This window comes from Schistocerca nitens, chromosome 4 (genome assembly GCF_023898315.1).
Source record: "Schistocerca nitens isolate TAMUIC-IGC-003100 chromosome 4, iqSchNite1.1, whole genome shotgun sequence".
Lineage (NCBI taxonomy): Eukaryota > Metazoa > Arthropoda > Insecta > Orthoptera > Acrididae > Schistocerca > Schistocerca nitens.
Genome location: NC_064617.1, coordinates 990,093,230 through 990,115,384, shown reverse-complemented (window position 1 = coordinate 990,115,384; position 22,155 = coordinate 990,093,230). Strand labels below are relative to the sequence as shown.

Sequence of the window (22,155 nt, the reverse complement as noted above, 5' to 3'; positions counted from 1 at the left end):
CCTGTACGAACTGAGGATGACCTCTGAACCCAGACGGCAGGAGTCATTGGTGCCGACATGAGCAACAATTTGCAGTCGGGTGCACCCAGTGCTCTCTATCGCCGCCGGTAGGGCCTCCTCCACATCTCGGATGAGACCCCCCGGCAAGCAGACAGAGTGAACACTGGCCTTCTTCCCCGACCTTTCCGCTATCTCCTTAAGGGGCTCCATCACCCGCCTAACGTTGGCGCTACCAATCACTAATAAACCCCTCCCCCCGTGTGCCTGTTCCGACCTTGCTGAAGGAGCGGCCACATGTCCACTCACAGGCAGAGCGGGCGATGCCACACGACCAGCCTCCACATTGACCCTCCGCCTCGTGCGCCGCGAACGCCGCTGAACCCGCCACTCCCCTTTGGGAGAGGGTGGCCCAACCGCGCCCGGTACCCGCGAGGATGTCTCGACAGCAGGGACAGTGGGTGAAGCATGTAACACCTGGGGTGTACCATGCGACGCACCAGACTCCCCACTGCCGCTACACTCCGAGGCAGCAGCCTGAAGACGGCTGACCGCGGCCATCAACACGTTCAGCTGTTCGCGAACAGTGGCCAGCTCCTCCTGACTCCGTACATAGCAGCTAAGAATCCTTTAAAATGCTCGCTGATTCTGAAATATCAAATTACGAACTTCATTTCCTTTTCAAAACTCATTAACAACATATATGAACATATTAATCACACCTCCTCATTTCAGGTATGGAAAATTAGGTCTGGCATATCACCGCCTCTATTGTGCTGACATGCAAGAACAATAGCAGTGAAATTCGCTGTGACTAACAAGGGGCCGCACTTACTCGTCATTACCTACTTGTGAATGTGACATAAATGGGTGCTCCATATGTCCAAAGTCCAGAAGAAATTCCATTTTTGGGCGGGTCGGGCGAGGTATGCGCCATTTACGTTAACGAAGTTTCCAGCCAGCGGTTGGCGAGGCAGAAAGAGTGTAGAGCGATAATTCGAGGGTCGTGGGTTCGCGTCCGTACGTGAAAAAATTTCTAGCTCTGTTACTTTCAATTTTTACGTTTATTACACTGCAAATAAACCGAGGTAATGGTTCAAATGGCTCTGAGCACTATGGGACTTAGCATCTGAGGTCACCAGTCCCCTAGACTTAGAACTACTGAAACCTAACTAACCTACGGACATCACACACATCCATGCCCGAGGCAGGATTCGAACCTGTAACCGTAGGAGCAGCGCGGTTCCATACAAGCGCCTAGAACCGCTCGGCCACAGCAGGCGGCTAAACCGAGCTAATGTTCAATGCGTTATAATTATTAATATTTTCAGGAAAGACGTTAAAAGGAAAGGCTAAGGAAATTTCTGGGTTGCAAATAAATTTCTAAAGTTATTTTGTAGTTGATGCTTTACATTGCTGCGTTAATATACCGGTACATCGTAAGAACAAGTTTCAATTAAAAAAAATAACTTGGTTTGCATTCGTAAAAGGTTTCGTCTCAACGCATAGTTTGACAGCAAACCAAGCGTAAGGCAACGATTCGACAAATGCTGGCGACGTTAGCTGCTGATGTACAGCGGAATGTATTCTGACGCAGTTTTCTCGGGAAGTGATTTGCTTTTCTCTCCGACGAGATAAGAGCATTTTTGTAACTTTTCGAGCAAGTTTTTTCCTGACGATAGAGACTGACTTCACGGGGATTCACAAGTGGTGGACAGTTGTTAGGGGTCGCTGGGTGGGGGGGGGGGAGGGGGGAGAGGAATCATTTTGGTACTTCGTACAGCAACATGGCAATCCTTCAACTTGAAAAATCGGGTCGTATAATAATGGATATTTTGTCCTCTCCACGACTGAGTTAACGAAAGAAATTTATTCTCCTGCACATTGGGTTTCATCGCAACAAACACGATATATTGGGCATTATTTCGGTTTATTGCAGTGTAAGTAACGTAAAAATTTAAAACAAAAATATTAAAAGGAATCGCACATGGATTCGAACTATGATGCTCGGATGACCGTCATGTACGCTTTCCGCTGCGTCAACCGCTGTTTGGAAGTACGATCATTTGAATGAGTCACGCCTCGCCTCACTCACCCAAAAAATGCTATTTTTTTAACGCTTTGCCGTCTGGAGCTCCTACTTTCATTTCTGGCCAAATCCCGCATAGACCATACATTTGGACTAATTCGGTGATGACGATTAGGAAAAGAAATGCACTACCGTACAGCTACATTATTGATTATTACTGATGAGAAACAGCTGGAGAAAGCGTCTGCCGTAAAGTATCTAGGCGTAATTATCGAGAGCCACCTTAAGTGGAATAACCATATAAAACAGTCGGAAAAGCGTACACCAGACTCAGATTCATCGGAAGAATCTTAAGGAAATGTTCGCCCGATTCTTGAGTATTGTTCATGTATCTGGGATCCATGTCAAGTGGGACTGATAGAGGAGATCCAAAGAAGAGCGGCGGGGATCGTTTAGCTGGCGAGAGAGCGTTACGGCGGTGCTAAACAAACTCCACTGGCAGACGTTAGTAGAGACGCGTTGTGCATCACGGAGAGATTCACTTTTGCAATTTCGGGACAGCACTTTTCAGGAGGAGTCGGACAACATATTGCTTCCCCCCACATACATCTCGCGTGTTGACCACGAGGAGAAAATTCGAGGAATTACAGCCAATGCAGAGCTCTACCGACAGGCATTCTTCCCACGCTCTATTCAAGTGGAACAGAGTTGGAGGGTTGACATAGTGGTACCGAAAGTACCCTCCGCCACACACCATTAGGTGGCCGGTGGAGTATGATGTAGACGTGTATGTAGATCCCCTTGTCAGTGACAAGACTCCACTTGCATTTCTCCAGCAACACTTCGAACTTCCTTCTTAACACGCGTGTAAGTTTTTGAGTTTCCCGACATACATCAACGATTTAAAGTCATCCGAAATAAACTGCAGTGGGCTAAGTCACATGTCCTTGGTGGTCACCATTACGACAGCTGAGGCAATTAGAAACCACTAATGGGACAACTCAGTTGTTTTTCGGATAGTGTGACAATTGGCTGCATCCTGCTAAAACTACAAAAATCGCTCTGATCACTTTGGGACTTAACTTCTGAGGTCATCAGTCCCCTAGAACTTAGAACTACCTAAACCTAAGGAACCTAAGGACAACACACACACCCATGCCCGACGCAGGCTTCGAACCTGCGACCGTAGCGGTCGCGCGGTTCCAGACTGTGGCACCTAGAACCGCTCTGCCACACCAACCGGCCTGAAACTACAACTCTTGAGCGTCCTTTCTATTGAAATCAGGCCAAAAAAACTCTCATCTCACGGTATCGGTCTATTAAGTGTCACAGCTTGTCCTCTTGTCCTGTATCGTAGAAAAAAGAAAGAAAGAAAGAAAAAGAGAAGATCGATGATGATGCCGTCCACTCAAATTCACACCAAACTGTCACGCACTGTGCATTAATTTTCCTATCTTCAACCTCGCAAGGATTTTATGACTCCTAAATACCGCAGTTCTGTTTACTCTAAAATCCTTTGAAGTGCAAGCAAGTGTCCCTCGTCACTACAGACAAGGATCTTCACAAAACCGTCTTTTCAGGAACCAGCAAACAAAATACTGTCATTCGTCATGATCGGCTTCTTGCACCTTCTGCGTTAAATGAATTCTGTTAGGATAGTAAAGGAGATCACACCGGAGAACGTATTGGGAACGGCAAGAACCTGCTCAGTGAACTAACAGACCCTCTGTCACGAGGCACCGCCATGTGTTGTACACACCGGCATGTTCACTTTTAGACCTGTTTCACTGAACTTCTCTAAATACCTAGGAATAAAAATTACGATCAACTTAAATTGGAAAGAACACAAAGAAAATGTTGTGGGGAAGGTGAACCAAAGATTGCGTCTTACGTGGAAACCCCACATAGACGAGGTCCACAGGAAGGTCTGTGGCAGAATGTCCATCCTATACCCAATACTCAACTCAACCAGTTCCCACCCCTGCTCTGTGGGTGTGAACGTATATTAGACCCTGATACGGCCAGTAATGGCCGGGAGATACGGGAAGATTTCAATTAGATTACATAATGGTCAGACAGAGATTCCGAACTCAGATACTGGATTGTAAGGCGTACCCAGGAGCAGATATAGACTCAGATCACAATATAGTAGTGATGAAGAGTAGGCTGAAGTTCAAGACATTAGTCAGGAAGAATCAATACGCAAAGAAGTGGGATACGGAAGTACTAAGGAATGACGAGATACGTTTGAAGTTCTCTAACGCTATAGATACAGCAATAAGGAATAGCGCAGTAGGCAGTACAGTTGAAGAGGAATGGACATCTCTAAACAGAGCCATCACAGAAGTTGGGAAGGAAAACGTAGGTACAAAGAAGGCAGCTGCGAAGAAACCATGGGTAACAGAAGAAATACTTCAGTTGATTGATGAAAGGAGGAAGTACAAACATGTTCCGGGAAAATCAAGAATACAGAAATACACGTCGCTGAGGAATGAAGTAAATAGGAAGTGCAGGGAAGCTAAGGCGAAATGGCTGCAGCAAAAATGTGAAGACATCGAAAAAGATATGATTGTCGGAAGGACAGACTCAGCATACAGGAAAGTCAAAACAACCTTTGGTGACATTAAAAGCAACGGTTGTAACATTAAGAGTGCAACGGGAATTCCACTGTTAAATGCAGAGGAGAGAGCAGATAGGTGGAAAGAATACATTGAAAGCCTCTATGATGGTGAAGATTTGTCTGATGTGATAGAAGAAGAAACAGGAGTCGATTTAGAAGAGATAGGGGATCCAGTATTAGAATCGGAATTTAAAAGAGCTTTGGAGGACTTACGGTCAAATAAGGCAGAAGGGATAGATAACATTCCATCAGAATTTCTAAAATCATTAGGGGAAGTGGCAACAAAACGACTATTCACGTTGGTGTGTAGAATATACGAGTCTGGCGACATACCATCTGACTTACGGAAAAGCATCATACACACAATTTCGAAGACGGCAAGAGCTGACAAGTGCGAGAATTATCGCACAATCAGCTTAACAGCTCATGCATCGAAGCTGCTTACAAGAATAATATACAGAAGAATGGAAAAGAAAATTGAGAATGCGCTAGGTGACGATCAGTTTGGCTTTAGGAAAAGTAAAGGGACGAGAGAGGCAATTCTGACGTTACGGCTAATAATGGAAGCAAGGCTAAAGAAAAATCAAGACACTTTCATAGGATTTGTCGACCTGGAAAAAGCGTTCGACAATATAAAATGGTGCAAGCTGTTCGAGATTCTGAAAAAAGTAGGGGTAAGCTATAGGGAGAGACGGGTCATATACAATATGTACAACAACCAAGAGGGAATAATAAGAGTGGACGATCAAGAACGAAGTGCTCGTATTAAGAAGGGTGTAAGACAAGGCTGTAGCCTTTCGCCCCTACTCTTCAATCTGTACATCGAGGAAGCAATGATGGAAATAAAAGAAAGGTTCAGGAGTGGAATTAAAATACAAGGTGAAAAGATATCAATGATACGATTCGCTGATGACATTGCTATCCCGAGTGAAAGTGAAGAAGAATTAAATGATCTGCTGAACGGAATGAACAGTCTAATGAGTACACAGTATGGTTTGAGAGTAAATCGGAGAAAGACGAAGGTAATGAGAAGTAGTAGAAATGAGAACAGAGAGAAACTTAACATCAGGATTGATGGTCACGAAGTCAATGAAGTTAAGGAATTCTGATACCTAGGCAGTAAAATAACCAATGACGGACGGAGCAAGGAGGACATCAAAAGCAGACTCGCTATGGCAAAAAAGGCATTTCTGGCCAAGAGAAGTCTACTAATATCAAATACCGGCCTTAATTTGAGTAAGACATTTCTGAGGATGTATGTCTGGGGTACAGCACTGTATGGTAGTGAAACATGGACTGTGGGAAATCCGGAACAGAAGAGAATCGAAGCATTTGAGATGTGGTGCTATAGACGAATGTTGAAAATTAGGTGGACTGATAAGGTAAGGAATGAGGAGGCTCTACGCAGAATCGGAGAGGAAAGGAATGTGTGGAAAACACTGGTAAGGAGAAGGGACAGGATGATAGGACATCTGCTAAGACATGAGAGAATGACTTCCATGGTACTAGAGGGAGCTGTAGAGGGCAAAAACTGTAGAGGAAGACAGAGATTGGAATACGTCAAGCAAATAATTGAGGACGTAGGTTGCAAGTGCTACTCTGAGATGAAGAGGTTAGCACAGGAAAGGGATTTGTGGCGGGCAGCATCAAACCAGTCAGTAGACTGATGACCAAAAAAAAAAAAAGGCCAGTAATGGAGTATGCTTGCCCCAGGAGGGCACTGCGTCTACCCCTCGGATTCCCTATTGACGATCTCCACGCAACAGCTGAAATCCCACTCCTAAAAGAGCGCATCCAAGATCTGGTAAGGGCCTTCTATGAAGGCTCTTCCAGGTCAGGAAACGTCCTCATCCACTCCCTAGCTCGGTATGACATGTCCCAATGACGATCTTCGACGACTAAGTCGAAGAGAAAATCCGTGTATCCAATTCCTGATCCTCCTCCCTCCCCCATAGCATCAGTCATCTCGCCAACCCCAGGCAAGTACCAGACACACAGAACAATCATCACATCACACAGACAACCAAAAAAATCACAGAAATAAACACACACACAAGTACAAGGTGGAGTAAAAGCCGCAAGCCTACAAACTCCTCCACACACTTTCGTAAAGAGGGGAAAGTATTACATGAGAGTGAGTGAGTGAGTGCTAAATTTTTCGTTTTTATGATTTCGTCTTTGAGGGAGTAATTTTTATTCGTAAAATTTGCAACTGTTTGAATACTGCGTTATTATTAATGAAAACGGGAAAAACGATCAGGGACATTTTATTAACAATGTAGGCAGAAGAGAGGAACAAACACGTCGCATAAGAACTGGCACAGCATTGCGGAGACAACAGTGTCCCAGTTGCCGTGTGTCGTGGCTTAAGCTATGCGTAAAAGTGGTGCGTGCAAGACTTCCCCCGCTGCCGTTGCCAGACATCCGTTGTATTGCAGAAAGGCGCCAACCCTAGTCTGGAAATATTTTTACAAAGTGATGTAACAATGAAGTGCAACTATTCATTTGCTTTAAAAGATTAAGAATGTGTCTGCCATTTCTACGAAATAATGAAAGAGGAAGGTAACAGCCATAAATTAAAAATTTAACAATTCATTTCTGGTATACAACAAAAATAGAAAGTAGCTGATCTGCTACCCCTGTGTGTACATAACATGCCTTTATCCGCTTTTTGCCCTAGCAAACCGACAAATTAACACGAAAAACAGACTTGTTTAAACTCAGTTTCCACCTTTTAGCACTGAGTATTCGTAATACTTATATAGTGGTAAGATTCCCGATTACACTATTTTTGAGCACAGTTTAAAGAAATTGAAACCAACAGGAGAATTCAACCACTTACCACCTTTCGAGAGAAGCAGCGGATGGTAGACGGACTAATTTTCTCTTATTTATCTACTTAATCAAACATTGAGACAGTCATAATTTTTAAATCTTCGTTCGATTTCTGCGTCTATCACAAGAAATAATGGATATAAAAGAACCGAAAATCGGTTAATTCAGAAATCTCTTATTTAGAGCGTTTTTAAGTCAGGTTAAACTGGCGTGGAAAAAAGCCGATATAACCGAAAACCGATTTTTTTCAGCAATAGCGACCGTCGTGTGACGGTACGTCACATAAATATTGACATTTTTATCGGTTGTAAAACGTATTTAAAGTATTTTATGAATATAGTATTAAAGATACAGTTAATGTTCTTGAAACAACTGGTATGCAGCGATAATTTAAGAATAGCATTTTTATTTAATGTCTCTGAAAATAAAAAAGGATCGAATGAGACGCGATTGTACGGCCGAGGAGGAAGGACGTATTTTATGGGACACACAGTTTTGTTTCGTGGTACGGAAGGCAGCCATTGAGCGCCTACACATATTTTATGTAAATTATTCGTAGTTCTGCTTAAATAAACTTGTTATTATTATTACAAAATGAATTTCTTTGTAATAGTTGTCACCTTAAATGCTCGCAGTGGCTAACTATTTTTAATAAGCATTTTTTCAGTAATTTGCGCTGCGCGAAGCTCATCTTCCGATGCAGCCTCTGGCCGGCCATTACGCGCCGAAGTGTTAATTTATTTTTCAAAGTGTTAACAGTAACTGTAAATGCGAGAGATTTCTACATCTACATCTATACTCCGCGAGCCACCTTACGGTGTGTGGCGGAGGGTACTTATTGTACCACTATCTGATCCCCCCTTCCCTGTTCCATTCACGAATTGTGCGTGGGAAGAACGACTGCTTGTAAGTCTCCGTATTTGCTCTAATTTCTCGGATCTTTTCGTTGTGATCATTACGCGAGATATATGTGGGCGGTAGTAATATGTTGCCCATCTCTTCCCGGAATGTGCTCTCTCGTAATTTCGATAATAAACCTCTCCGTATTGCGTAACGCCTTTTTTGAAGTGTCCGCCACTGGAGCTTGTTCAGCATCTCCGTAACGCTCTCGCGCTGACTAAATGTCCCCATGACGAATCGCGCTGCTTTCCGCTGGATCATGTCTATCTCTTCTATTAATCCAACCTGGTAAGGGTCCCATACTGATGAGCAATACTCAAGAATCGGACGAACAAGCGTTTTGTAAGCTACTTCTTTCGTCGATGAGTCACATTTGCTTAGAATTCTTCCTATGAATCTCAACCTGGCACCTGCTTTTCCCACTATTTGCTTTATGTGATCATTCGACTTCAGATCGCTCCGGATAGTAACTCCTAAGTATTTTACGGTCGTTACCGCTTCCAATGATTTACCACCTATGGCATAATCGTACTGGAATGGATTTCTGCCCCTATGTATGCGCATTATATTACATTAATCTACGTTTAGGGAAAGCTGCCAGCTGTCGCACCATTCATTAATCCTCTGCAGGTCTTCCTGGAGTACGTACGAGTCTTCTGATGTTGCTACTTTCTTGTAGACAACCGTGTCATCTGCAAATAGCCTCACGGAGCTACCGATGTTGTCAACTAAGTCATTTATGTATATTGTAAACAATAAAGGTCCTATCACACTTCCTTGCGGTACTCCCGAAATTACCTCTACATCTGCAGATTTTGAACCGTTAAGAATGACATGTTGTGTTCTTTCTTCTAGGAAATCCTGAATCCAATCACAAACCTGGTCCGATATTCCGTAAGCTCGTATTTTTTTCACTAAACGTAAGTGCGGAACCGTATCAAATGCCTTCCTGAAGTCCAGGAATACGGCATCAATCTGCTCGCCAGTGTCTACGGCACTGTGAATTTCTTGGACAAATAGGGCGAGCTGAGTTTCACATGATCTCTGTTTGCGGAATCCATGTTGGTTATGATGAAGGAGATTTGTATTATCTAAGAACGTCATAATACGAGAACATAAAACATGTTCCATTATTCTACAACAGATTGACGTAAGCGAAATAGGCCTATAATTATTCGCATCTGATTTATGACCCTTCTTGAAAATGGGAACGACCTGCGCTTTCTTCCAGTCGCTAGGTACTTTACGTTCTTCCAGAGATCTACGATAAATTGCTGATAGAAAGGGGGCAAGTTCTTTAGCATAATCACTGTAGAATCTTACGGGTATCTCGTCTGGTCCGGATGCTTTTCCGCTACTAAGTGATAGCAGTTGTTTTTCAATTCCGATATCGTTTATTTCAATATTTTCCATTTTGGCGTCCGTGCGACGGCTGAAGTCAGGGACCGTGTTACGATTTTCCGCAGTGAAACTGTTTCGGAACACTGAATTCAGTATTTCTGCCTTTCTTCGGTCGTCCTCTGTTTCGGTGCCATCGTGGTCAACGAGTGACTGAATAGGGGATTTAGATCCGCTTACCGATTCTACATATGACCAAAACTTTTTAGCGTTCTTGTTTAGATTGTTTGCCAATGTTTTATGTTCGAATTCGTTGAATGCTTCTCTCATTGCTCTCTTTACGCTCTTTTTCGCTTCGTTCAGCTTTTCCTTATCAGCTATGATTCGACTACTCTTAAACCTATGATGAAGCTTTCTTTGTTTCCGTAGTACCTTTCGTACATGATTGTTATACCACGGTGGATCTTTCCCCTCGCTTTGGACCTTAGTCGGTACGAACTTATCTAAGGCGTACTGGACGATGTTTCTGAATTTTTTCCATTTTTGTTCCACATCCTCTTCCTCAGAAATGAACGTTTGGTGGTGGTCACTCAGATATTCTGCGATTTGTGCCCTATCACTCTTGTTAAGCAAATATATTTTCCTTCCTTTCTTGGCATTTCTTATTACACTTGTAGTCATTGATGCAACCACTGACTTATGATCACTGATACCCTCTTCTACATTCACGGAGTCGAAAAGTTCCGGTCTATTTGTTGCTATGAGGTCTAAAACGTTAGCTTCACGAGATGGTTCTCTAACTATCTGCTCGAAGTAATTCTCGGACAAGGCAGTCAGGATAATGTCACAAGAGTCTCTGTCCCTGGCTCCAGTTCTGATTGTGTGACTATCCCATTCTATACCTGGTAGATTGAAGTCTCCCCCTATTACAATAGTATGATCACGAAACTTCTTCACGACGTTCTGCAGGTTCTCTCTGAGGCGCTCAACTACTACGGTTGCTGATGCAGGTGGTCTATAGAAGCATCCGACTATCATATCTGACCCACCTTTGATACTTAACTTAACCCAGATTATTTCACATTCGCATTCGCTAATAACTTCACTGGATATTATTGAATTCTTTACTGCTATAAATACTCCTCCACCATTGGCGTTTATCCTATCCTTGCGGTATATATTCCATTCTGTGTCTAGGATTTCGTTACTGTTCACTTCCGGTTTTAACCAACTTTCCGTTCCTAATACTATATGCGCACTATTTCCTTCAATAAGCGATACTAATTCAGGAACCTTGCCCTGGATACTCCTGCAGTTTACCAATATTACGTTAACTTTTCCTGTTTTTGGTCTCTGAGGACGGACGTTCTTTATCAACGATGCTGATGTTCTCTCTGGTAAGCCGTCAGGTATTTTATCGTTTCGCCCAAGGGGGGGTCCCTCTAACCTAAAAAAAAACCCGTGTGCACGCCACACGTACTCTGCTACCCTAGTAGCTGCTTCCGGTGTGTAGTGCACGCCTGACCTGTCTAGGGGGGCCCTACAGTTCTCCACCCAATAACGGAGGTCGATGAATTTGCAACCATTATAGTCGCAGAGTCGTCTGAGCCTCTGGTTTAGACCCTCCACACGGCTCCAAACCAGAGGACCGCGATCGACTCTGGGCACTATGCTGCAGATATTAAGCTCAGCTTGCACTCCGCGTGCGATGCTGGTTGTCTTCACCAAATCAGCCAGCCGCCGGAAGGAACCAAGGATGGCCTCAGAACCCAAGCGGCAGGCGTCATTCGTTCCGACATGTGCTACTATCTGCAGCCGGTCACACCCAGTGCGTTCAATAGCTGCCGGAAGGGCCTCCTCCACATTACGGACGAGACCCCCCGGCAAGCACACCGAGTGCACACTGGCATTCTTCCCCGACCTACCCGCTATTTTCCTGAGGGGCTCCATAACCCGCCTAACGTTGGAGCTCCCTATAACTAATAGGCCCGCCCTCTGTGACTGTCGGGACCTTGCCGGAGAATCGGCCACTGGCCCAACAGGCGAGGCATCCTGTGGTGGCTCGGAAACGATGTCATCACCACTAGGAAGCACCCCGTACGTGTTGGAAAGGGGTAAGGCAGCTGCCACGCGGCCAGATCCCACCTTCGCCTTTCGGCCAGGCACGCGCGAGCCCACCACTGTCCGCCATTCAACCTGGAGTGATGGCTGACCGGTAAGATGCTCACTGCCGGAAGACGCAGCGACATCAGGGGTTCCATGTGATTCCAAGGCCACCGAAGTAGGCATAGGTCTCACCACAGTTGCCCCAACGCCACTACGAGCCGACGCCTGCGCCTCGAGCTCGGTGAGCCTAACAGACAAAGCCTCCACCTGCCCCCGAAGAGTGGCCAATTCTCCTTGCGTCCGCTCACAACAACCACAGTCCCTACACATGACTATGTTTACCCTACTCTATACGGTGACAAATTCCCAAGATAATCTTCTGATGAGCTACTCTGATAATCAAGAAACACTCACTGAAATACGAGACGCGAAAACTACGCTAGGTTTTCCCAGAAAAACTATTTAAAAGCTAAGCGCAGCAAATAAGTACAAAATAAATTTCTCTCCTAACGATCAAGAACTGTTAGTTTCTATGCAGAGCAGATAAACACAAATAGAATCCCTTCCTTAGTGGAAGGTCGTAAACAAAATGCAAAATAAACGCTTTATACAAACAGTACTCGCTGCTGCTGATGCTCTCGCTCTGGCTGTCACAAGAACCTTTTTAAATTGCAACAGATAATTAATTTACGTTAAAGTTCATGTTTTTAAACTATACAGATTCCATGAGTTCAGTAAGTTTTATCTTGGCCGCTCCACGGCAACGATCGAAATTCACTCAAGCCTTGCTTTGCAATCAATAAATAGAAATTAACAAAATTACATTCAATTCAGTTAACGGCAACTATATTTTAGTCATCACGTTCAAAGTCTAAAGTTGGTACATGAATAACTGAGGCCCTTCAAGAACCCGTTTCACATTTACTTACGCAAGTAAGTAAAAGTGATAAGAAAAGACAATATCCCTGAGAGAAAGAATCATGCTGATAAATCAAAAATAAAAATATATAAAATATATATATATATATATATATATATATATATATATATATATATATATATGTGTGTATTTTTTTTGTACATGACGTAACAAATGCCACCGACGTCACAGCCCTAGTAATCGGTAGCTTGTTACAGAGTAATACTATATTTAAGATTTATGCGGCTTGCTTTCGCAGTTACACGTCTTCGTTTAAAATATCCTTCACAACAGTAAAAAGACCGTAATATGCAGTTCCCAATACATTCAGCATAATTTACAGAGTAATGCAAAAACTCTCAGGTACAAAACTATTATTATCTGGTTGCTGTTTCTGCCTCAATTCAGCGTAGCGTCTTTGTGGCGCACTTCCGTGCTCTCACTGAACCAAGACAAGAGGTCGATATCGGCTAGCTCTTTATAAGTAAACTTATGCATACTGCTGAGTATTACAGTGAGCGTGTAACTAACATTTCTGGAGAATCAAAGTCAGGGCAACCCGAGTGCTATTGTAAGCAAGCTGGAGAGCGCAAGTGAAGTAGGTATTATTGTTGTCATCATCTAGTTGCTGGAGTGAATGGAACAATTTCTTTAAAACAAGACAAATAGTGCATTCCCTCAACATTTGCATTGTTCTACATACATTTCCGGCGCAGAGCAGTTACAGTGATACAAAGACAAAATAGCGACGGACCAGGAACGAAGTATCCGAATGGGACGGAAATCGGCAGATGTGATGTATATGTCCAGACAAATAAAATATTAAAATTTCAGAAATAAATGGATGATTCACTGAAGGGAAAGAGCTTCCAAATTTTGTAAATCAATACCTCTGGCGCCTATGTAAGAAGTTATTTGGAACGGCATTGAAGTCAATAATCCGTTGGTCTATCTCTGGTTCTTATGCAAGCAGTTACTTGGCAAGGCATTGATTGACAGAGTTGATGCATATCCTCCTCAAGGATGTCGTGCCAAAATCTGTCCAAATCGTTAGATCGTCAAAATACCGACACGGTTGGAAGCTCCTCCCCGTAATGCCCCAAAAGTTCTCAGTTGGGGAGAGATCCAGAGACCTTGCTGACGAAGGTGTGGGGGGAGGGTGGGGGAAGGGTGGGGGGAGGGGATTGGCAAGCACGACAGCAAGGAGTAGAAACTCTCGCCGTTTGCGGTCGGATATTATCTCGTTGAAGTGTAAGCCTAGGATGGTTTACCAAGAGGGGATGCAAAACCTATCGTCGACGTATCGCTGTGCTGCAAGCGTGCCACATGTGACAACCAAAAAGATCCTGCTATGAAACGAAATGACACCCCAGACCATCAGCTCTGGTTGTCGGGCCTTATGGTGGGCGATAGCCAGGTCTATAACAGATCGTTTTACGGTACGTCTCAAGGCATGTCTTCAGCCTGAAATCTCATTAACTTGAGGAGAATTGTCTTCAGTCGTGATTGAGTTAGGCCCCGATGAACAGAGAAGACATCTTTGGAGTTCCTCAGGCGGCAGTTGGATACCAAACTGAGTGTCACCCGCCGTGAAGCTCGACGACCAGCTATGATGGTCTGCAGCCCCATTTCGTTTCATAGCAGGAACCCTTTGCATGTCATCCGCGGCATCCTAACCACAGCGATAAGTCGGCGATATTTTGTGCCTCGTTTTGTTGTCTTTCATGGCAAGTCATTCTGGGGCTACATTTCCGTAAGATAATGCCCGCTCGCACACGGCGAGAGTTGTCTTCGTGCTTGCCAAACTCTATCTTGGTCAGTAAGGTCGCCGGATGTCTCCCCTACTGAGAACTTTTGGAGCATTTTAGGCAATGCGTTCCAACCATCTAGGGATTTTGACGATCTAACGCGCCAATTGGACAGAATTTGACACGAGATCCCTCAAGAAGAAGTCCAACAACCATATCAATGAATGCCAAGCCGGATAACCGCTTACGTAAGTGCCGGAGGAAGAGCAAGGCGCTGCTGACTTGCTCAATTTGTTAAGCTCTTTTTCTTGAGTGAATCATCCAGTTTTCCTGAATTTTTAATAATTTAAGAATTTTTAGCGTATTGTAGCCCCGTCAGCAACTGTGATAAACTAATATACTGAAAAATCCGCCTCAGTTGTGAAAATTTTCTGGTCTTTATCCAGGTTTAGGCTAGAATAATTTAGCCTTCTTCAGAGGCATAAAATTACTATAGCATCTCAGAGAAGGTACAGTGAACATTAAAAATTAAAACCTATAGTACCGTGGTACCATTTCAAACTAAAACTGCTTAACTGATGTTCAGCGCCAGCATCACTTCACCAGGCGGTCGGTTGGCAGCGGTAACTACTGAAGAAGGCTAGATTATTCTAGCCGAAACCTGGGTAGAGACCAGAAAATTTTCGCAACTGAGGCGAATTTTTCAGTATATTATTTTAATAATTTGTTTGCGTGTACATGTACAGCACATTTACTCATTTCCATCACATTCAAATAATTTGTTCGTCCCGTGCCCTTTTATTTATTATTATTAGTACAATAATTATTATTATTATTATTAGCGAACGTCCTTATTCGAGAACGATAAGTAGGTCATTTTCAGTCTCTCTTAAGGTTCTTCTTATTTTCCCAAAATTTCTTCATTTTCTCTCCAAAGGCCTTCTTTCTTTCTTCATGCCCCTTTGGTCGGTACGGCTTTGGTTTCGTCTCTGGAGTAAACTAACTTCCACCTGTCAGTTTTTCTTCTGAAAGTATCCCTGTCTAATGTGTTTGTGATGTTAATTTTTGCTTTTGTCAAGTCCTTCTTAACTTCATTTACCCATGGTATCCATGCTTTAACTGATGTTTCATCGTCCAATGGATGTTTGGTTAGGCAGTTTCCAGATAATCTGTGTGGGTCCATAGAACTTCATTCGTCTCTTTCTGATGTCAGTTTATGTTTGATACTGATTCTGGTGCCCTTATGGTTTGCAATCTACATCCATCTTGTGTGAATCGTGGTCCCAGAATTTTTCTGATAATCTTTCTCTCTACTTTCTTAATTTATTGTAAATCTAGTTTTAGATTCACTGACAGTGTTTCACTTGCATATGTGACTTTCGCTTTTGGTTATTGTCTTATAGTGTCTGAGTTTAGTGCCTCCTCACGGGCATATTTTGTTATACAGATTTTGAAGAAGTCTCGATGTTTTCTTGATTTTCTACAATCTGCTTTTGTGCTATATTCCAAGTCTTTTTGGTTCATTAAATTATTTTGTTATTATTGTTATCATTTTCTTAGAGTGTACTCTGCAACGAGCCACCGACGACAACGGATCCTTCAAACCAAATACCCACAAAATATCCCTGAACAATCTCTGAAATTGTATAGTAGATTTTGGGTTCCCCCTCTGTAGTTTCGTTGGATGGCATTTCAGGACACGGGATCCTAACTCATATTAATTTGTTGCACATTATATCTGTTGCGACCTCTCGAAGTTTGTCTATTTCCCTTAATTGTACTATAAATGTATTTGAAGAATCACCTGGACGACTATGTGAAGATTTATCTTGAGTATGTAACTTCAAAAATTTGTAATATTTTCCCTAATAACTCAAAAAGAAAGGCTTCCCGAACTTACATTAAAATGTAATAACTTTTTTTAGTTCCTTTTTCTTGATGACTCAGTCCCCAGTCTGTAATCAGTGGCTAGCTAAGTTAACAGTATTTAGAAATTCCTGTTTTTCTATTACCTCTTTCTTGACTGAAGTTAAAAGAAAGAATAAGTGAAATATTTGTCATCCTCTGGTAACCTCACTCGAAAGAGTAAGAAGAGAGGTAAGTTTTAAGTAAGGAAGCTGTATATTTATCAGAATTCGTGCATGTTTTTCTGTTTAAGAATTTCAGTCTCGTGCTTTTGTAAGGGTGAATCATTCGATCTGTTGCGCAATAGTTGCTCACTGATCATCCAGCTACATAACTCATTCCCTCATCAGCGTCCACTGGTGAAACATCAGGAGGGTAGCGAGTTGCAGATATAGGATCTTGCCTGGTTTTGTAGTTCACTTCCTCATTTAGTCTTGCTAGGATGGTTATGATGTGTGCATGCTGTGTGCAGATGCAGGAGGAGCTGGCTGCAGTCCACGAACGGCTGAATGCACTTTTGGGTGTGGTCAGTCACCTTCATGTAGCTGCCTCGGGATGTCGCAGTGACGGAGATTCTGGTGTGTTAATTGGGACACATCAGGTGTCGCTTGTTTCGCCCACGGGCTCACCTTATGAGGCTCCTTCTGCTGTGCCCGACGCGGTGGATCCGCGCTCACAGCACTGTGAGTGGCGGGAGGTCACGAGTTCACGTCGCTTGAGGTGGAGGACCGCTGTGGAGGCCGGCCGCCTGCCCTCTCTCTCTCTCTCTCTCTCTCTCTCTCTCTCTCTCTCTCTCCCCCCTTCCCCCGCCGATACACCCTGGGAGAGGACAGGTGGCCGCTCCTCCAGCAGGGTCTGAGCAGGCACGTGGAGGGAGGTGTTCACCAGTTATTAGCAGCTGAAGCGTTAGGGTCGCCGTGGAGCCTCATAGGCAGATAGCGTACAGGGCTGGAAAGAAAGCCAGTGTTCACTCGGTGTGTGTGCCACAGGGTCTCATCCGAGATGTGGAGGCGGCCTTACATGTGACTGTGGAGCAGGCAGGGTGCAGTCGTCTGAATCATGTCGTGGTTCAGGACGGCACCAACGACGCCTATCGCATGGGTTCTGAGACGATTCTAATTTTGTACAGGCGGCTGGCGGAGGTGGTTAAGCGTGCTGGTCTCGAGCACAGGGTGCAGGCAGAGCTCACAATTTGCAGCATCGTTCTCAGAGTTGATTGCGGTCCTTTGGTTTGGAGCCGAGTGGAGGGTCTCAACCAAAAGCTTCGTCGACTCTGTGTCCATCTTGGCTCCAGACTTCTAGACCTGCGTTATCGTGTGGGGATTTGTAGGACTCACCTTGATAGGTCGGGGATGCACTACACAAAGGAAGGAGCTAGTCGGGTAGCGGAGTACTTGTTGCGTGCACGTGAAAATTTTTTATGCTAAGCAATAGTTTGAGGTGCTCTGATCAACAGTTGCCAGTCCATATGCAGCAAGGGAAGCCAGATGGCGTTCAGAGTAAAGACACTTCGACTCTCATAATTTTTTCAGCAAACTGTCAAAGAGGTTCTGTAAAGTTTGGAAGGTTGGAGACGAGGCACTGGTAGAAGTAAAGCTGTGAGGACGGGGCGTGAGTCGTGCTTGGGTAGCTCAGTTGGTAGAGCACTTGCCCGTGAAAGGCAAAGGTCCCGAGTTCGAGTCTCGGTCCGGCACACAGTTTTAATCTGCCAGGAAGTTTCAACTGTCAAAGTATTCGTAATAAAGTTCCCGAATTTACTGTCCGCCAGGAAATTTCTAGCGCTCAAATTGTTCTTGTGGCCGAGAACTGGCTGAAACACGAAGTGGAAAGCTCTGAGATATTTTCGAATCGTGGAACATACATGGGAAAGACAGATTAGAGGCCTTAGGAAGGGGAATATTCATTGCAGTTGAGAAAAATATTGTCTCTATTGACGTCGAAATTGAGTGACTGTGGCGTTATCTGGTCACGTATAACAGCTGTAGGTCGAACCAAGTTAATTTTTGGATGCTTTTACCGGCCATCCGATTCCGCTGCGACGGTTCTAGAGTCATTCAAGGGTAGTCTACGGTCGGTAGTGCGGAAATGTTCAGATCATGCAGTTCTAGTTGGAGGCGACTTTAACCGACCGAGTACAGACAGGGAGTCCATGGACTCATTGCGGGGGATACGGACAGACAATAATGCGAAATATTTTTGAACACGTTTTCTGAAAACTGTCTTGAGTAGCTAGCTCGGCAGCCCAGACGCAATGGAAAATCTTTGATCTTACAGCTGCAGACAGGCCGGACCTTATCGACATTTCAGTATAGGAACGGGGATTGGTGACCATAATGCCATTATAGCAATTGTGGTTACGGAAGTTAATAAATCAGTCAAGAAGGCTAGAAAGAGCAGATAAGCAGATGTTAGCATCTCACTTCGACAGTGAAGTGACATGACTTAGTTCCAGTAAGATGCACGTAGAGGCGTTATGTCCGAAGTTTAAGAAGATTGTAAATCGTAGTCTGGAGAGTTATGCGCCTAGTAAGAGCATAAAGGATGGAAAAGAACCCACCATGATTTAATAACGAAACCAGGAAGATGCTGACGAAGCAGAGGATGTTGCACTCTCGGTTAAAAAGAAACCGCACAAATAAAAATAAGCAAAAGTTAATAGAGATTCGAGTGTCTCTGAAAAGATCTATGAGCAAAGCACACAACAAAAGCCACCGCCACTCCTTAGCAAAAGATTTGGTGGAGAACACGAGAAAATTTTGCTCCTATGTAAAATTGCTAAGCTGGTATAAAGCTTCCAATCAGTCCCTTGCTGACCAGTCTTGTGTGGCAAACTTTTAAATTTCACTTTAAGGAATAGTTCACACAGGAGGACTGTACATACATACAGACGTTGACAAGCCAACAGGCTCCAATAGTGTCGACACAGTAATAAGCATCCCTGGTGTCCAGGAGCAACAGAAAGATTTGAAAGCAAATAAATCCACATGTCATGATCGAATCCCAGTTCGATTTTGCAAAGAGATTTTACTCTACGGAATTGGCCCCTTACCTTGCATTTATCGTGAATCTTTCGCCCAGCACAAAGTCCCAAGCGACTGGAAAACAGCGCAGGTGGCTCCAGTGTATAAGAAGGGTAAAAGAACGGACCCGCAGAATTACAGACCAATATCCCTAACTTCGGTTTACTGCAGAATCCTTGAACATATTCTTAGTTTGAATATAATAAACTTTCTTAAGACTGAGGAGCCTATGACACAAATCAGCATGGTTTTAGAAGGCATCGCTCGTGCGAAACTTAGTTTGCCCTTTCCTCACATGATATACTGCCAACTAAGGATCAAGGACAACAGGCAGATTCCATATTTCCAAATTTCTAGAAAGCATTTGACACGGTGCTCCCTTCTAGGTTGTTAACGAAGGTACGAGCATAAGGAATAAGTTCACTGATATCTGAGGGGCTCGAAGACTTCTTTAGTAACAGAACCCACTATGTTGTCCTCGATGGCGAGTGTTCATCAGAGACAAAGGTATCTTCAGGAGTTCCCCGGGAAAGTGTGACAGGGCCGCTGTTGTTCTGTATATACATAAATCAATAGGAAGACAGGGTGGGCAGCAATCTACTGTTGTCTGCTGATGATGTTGTGGTGTACGGTAACGTGTCGAAGTTGAGTGACAGTAGGAAGATACAAGACGACTTAGACAACATTTCTAGTCGGTGTGATGAACGGCAACTAGCTCCGCATGTGGAGAAATGTAAGTGAATGAGGCTGAGTAGGAAGAAGAAACGTGTAATGTTCGGGTACAGTATCACTAGTCTCCTACTCGACACAGTCAAGTCGTTTAAACATCTGGGCGTAAAGCTGCAAAACAATATGAAGTGGAAGGAGCATGTGATAAATGTGGTAGGGAAGACGAATGGTTGACATCGGTTTATTGGGAGGATTGCTGGAACGGGTGGTTCACTTGTAAAGGAGACTGCATACAGGACGCTGGCGCGCTCTTTTCTTGAGTACTGTCCGCGTGTTTGGGATCCGTGCCAGTTGGTCTGAAGGAAAACATCGAAGCAGTTCAGAGCCAGGATGTTAGATTTCTTACCGGTAGGTTCGAACAACGCGAAAGTGTTACGGAGATGTTTCGGGAACTCAAATGGGAATACATGGAGGGAAGACAACATTCTTTTCGAGAAAAAGTATTGAGAAAATTTAGAGAACCGGCAGAACGATTCTACTGCCGCCAACATATATTTTGCGTAAGGACCACGACGATAGGATTCGAGAAATTTGGGTTCATACGGAGACATACTGATTGTCATTTTTCCTTCGCTCTATTTGCGAGTGGAATAGGAAAGGAAATGACTAGTAATGGTACGGGTTACCCTCCGCCACGCACTGTACGGTGGGCTGCGGAGTATCTGTGTAGATATAGATATAGAAACACTCGAGAGAGCACTTCAGTTGAGGGTGGTACCTGTGGGTTTCATACTGTCCCGCGTTAAAAGCTGGAGAGTTCCAGTACGACGGTCAGGCGAGATCAACGCCACAGAAAAAAATCCTATAGGTAAATGTATTACGTAAAACGTATAAGACAAGACTGTCAACTATGTACTCCACATCACATAGTTGCACAAAGCTTATAACAGTGCTACAATACAACCGTCTTTATATTAAAAGTAATGGATTCGGTCATTTAGAGTACAGCACAATATAGTGATTAACTGGTTTCATACTCGTTATTCAAATTTTAATCTCACAAAAATGGATCAGCTGTTCTCCTTAATAAAATTATCTCTCTAAAACAAAGCAGAGATATAATCATTAACAAGATACGGATTCGCATCAATCACGTGACATCTCATCAAGAAGTTAGAACATAACTATCTTCTGGAGTTTTCTAATAGTAATGGAGAGCTATTCATATTAGATCTATCGGATTTTAACACGATGGGATTTGCGATCATTGACTTTGGATACACACTTTCCGACTACATTTCGACATACACTATGTGATCAAAAGTATCCGGACACCCCCAAAAACATACTTTTTCATATTAGGTGCATTGTGCTGCCAGGTACTCCATACCAGCGACCTCAGTAATTATTATACGTCGTGAGAGAGCAGAATGGAGTCCTCAGCGGAGGTCACGGACTTTGAACGTGGTCAGTGGTTGGGTGTCACTTGTCTTATACGAACTCCTAACCATCCCTAGGTTCACTGTTTCCGATGTGATAGCGAATTAGAAATGTGAAGGGACGCGTACAGCACAAAAAATGTACAGGCCGACCTCGTCTGTTGACTGACAGAGACCGCCGACAGTTGAAGAGGGTCCTAGTCTGTAATAGTAAAATTCGGAGGCGGTGGTGTTATGGCGTGGTCGTGTTTTTCATGGAGGCGTGGCATTATCATAGTACAGGCCTACATTGCTGTTTTAAGCACCTTCTTGCTTCCCACTGTTGAAGAGCAATTCGGGGATGGTGCTTGTACCTTTTAACACGATCGAGCACCTGTTCATGATGTACGACTTGTGGCGAAATGGTTACACGACAATAAAATACCTGTAATGGTCTGGTCTGCAGAGTCCTGACCTGAATCCTATAGAACACCTTTGGGGTGTTTTGGAACGCCGACTTCGTCCCTGGCCTTACCGACCGACATCGACACCTCTCCTCAGTGCAGAACTCGGTGAAGAATGGGCTGCCATTCCACGAGAAATCTTCCAGCACCTGATTGAACGTATGCCTGCGATAGTAGAAGCTGTCAT

The 22,155-nt window shown here is 43.9% G+C and overlaps 1 non-coding gene across 1 annotated transcript; it reads left to right on the top strand.

Annotated features, from left to right (window-relative positions):
- The first annotated feature begins 18,016 nt into the window (after positions 1–18,016).
- Trnas-uga (transfer RNA serine (anticodon UGA)) lies at positions 18,017–18,091 on the top strand. Its single transcript has one exon. It is a non-coding gene; the product is annotated as a tRNA-Ser (tRNA).
- The last annotated feature ends 4,064 nt before the right edge of the window (positions 18,092–22,155 follow it).